The sequence below is a fragment of the Octopus bimaculoides genome, chromosome 16, assembly GCF_001194135.2.
Source record: "Octopus bimaculoides isolate UCB-OBI-ISO-001 chromosome 16, ASM119413v2, whole genome shotgun sequence".
Classification (NCBI taxonomy): domain Eukaryota; kingdom Metazoa; phylum Mollusca; class Cephalopoda; order Octopoda; family Octopodidae; genus Octopus; species Octopus bimaculoides.
The window spans coordinates 52,302,011-52,303,867 of record NC_068996.1 but is presented as its reverse complement, the minus strand read 5'-3'; the positions used below and the strand labels follow the sequence as shown (position 1 = coordinate 52,303,867).

Genomic DNA, 1,857 nt, shown 5'->3' with positions numbered 1-1,857 from the left:
TTCCCTGAGCATCTGCTAATACTTTGCATGTACCGCATCCTCATGTTTTTTTCTTGTTGCCTTTTTTCTCTGCTTTTTTATATTATGTATATGTGTGTGTGTGTGTGTGTGTGTGTGTGTGTGTGTATATATATGTGTGTATATACACATGTGTATATGTGTGTGTGTATATATATGTATATATATTGTATACATACATCATTATTGTTTAATATCCGTTTTCCATGCTGGCATGGGTTGGACAGTTTGACTGAGTTCTGAAGAGTCAGCGGCTGCGCCAAGATCCAATCTGATCTGGCAATGTTTCTACAACAAGATGCCCTTCTTAATGCCAACTACTCCAAGAGTCAAATGAATGCTTTTTACGTGCCACCAGCACAGGAGCCACTCAAGCGGGCTTGGCAATGATCACATTCAGATAGTGCTTTTTAGGTGCCAGTCAGGGGCTACTGGCATTGGCCATGTTGTGATGGTGCTTTTTACATGCCACAGGCATGAGAGCCACTCAGGGGCTACTGGCATTGGCCATGTTCTGATGGTGCTTTTTACATGTCACAGGCATGAGAGCCACTCAGGGGCTACTGGCATTGGCCACATTCAGAGGGTGCTTTTCACGTGTTACCTGCATGGGAGTCAGTCAGGCAGACCTGCATTGACCACATTCGGATCGTGCTTTTTACATGCCACCGGCATGGGAACCATTCAGGGGGTACTGGCTACAGCTATGATATTGGTTCTACTTGATTCAACAGGTTTCCTCAAGCATATCATATCGCCTGACATCAGGGTTACTCTTACCTGGGCTGGACATGTGTGGCTGCGATGTCACATGAGTTGCCAGGTCTTCTCAATCACAGCATATCTCCAAAGGTCTTGCTCTCCTGTCATTGTCTCTGTGAGGCCCAATGTTCGAAGGTTATGCTTTACTATCTCATCCCATGTCTTCCTGGGTTTGCCTCTTTCACAGGTTACTTCCACAGTTAGGGAGTGGCACTTCCTCACACAGCTGTCCTCATCTATGCATAACACACACCCATACCAGCGCAGTCATCTCTCTTGCACACCACACCTGATGCTGCTTATGTCCAACTTTTCTCTCAGGGTACCTACACTCTGTCGTGCATGCACACTGACATTACACATCCAGCGGATCATACTAACTTCATTTCTTTCAAGCCTACGCATGTCCTCAACAGTCATGGCCCATGTTTCACTGCCATGTAGCATGGCAGTTCACACACATGCATCATACAATCTACCTTTCATCCTGAGCAAGAGGTCCTTAGTTGCCAGCAGAGGTAGGAGCTCCCTGAACTTTGCCCAGGCTATTGTTATTCTAGCCGTTGCACTCTTAGAGCAACCACCCCCACTACAGACTTGGTTGCCTAGGTAGCAGAAGCTATTAACTACTTCTAGTTTATTTCCCCTTTTGTTCATTTGGTAGGCCCACTTGTGTGGCGTAAGCAGAGATAATTGTAGCTGTACCATTCTGCAAGACTAGCCTGAGTTAAAGTGCTCTATCACACACCCTCACTACCACTATGACTTTATCCACCCATTTTTCTGCAAGAAGTATGCCTACACCCACTATTCCATCACTATTACCTATATACGTATGTACTTTGCTTGTGAGGACTCTGGCCGAAGCTCCTCTCTACCTTACCTCTTGTATGCAACATACATCGTCTCTTGTTCAAGCATCTCTACAATCTCACTAGACCTACATTTCAATGTGCCTACATATACAGTGCCAACTCTGATATTGTATATATACATGTGTATATATATTATATATATATATATATATATATAATATATGTGTGTATATATTTTATATATATATATATATATATATAT

At 43.5% G+C, this 1,857-nt stretch overlaps 1 protein-coding gene across 3 annotated transcripts in view; it reads left to right on the top strand.

Annotated features, from left to right (window-relative positions):
- LOC106870458 (kelch-like protein 9) overlaps positions 1–1,857 on the top strand; it is a 69,361-nt gene that overhangs the window by 26,729 nt on the left and 40,775 nt on the right. The gene's annotated exons all lie outside the window — the stretch shown is intronic.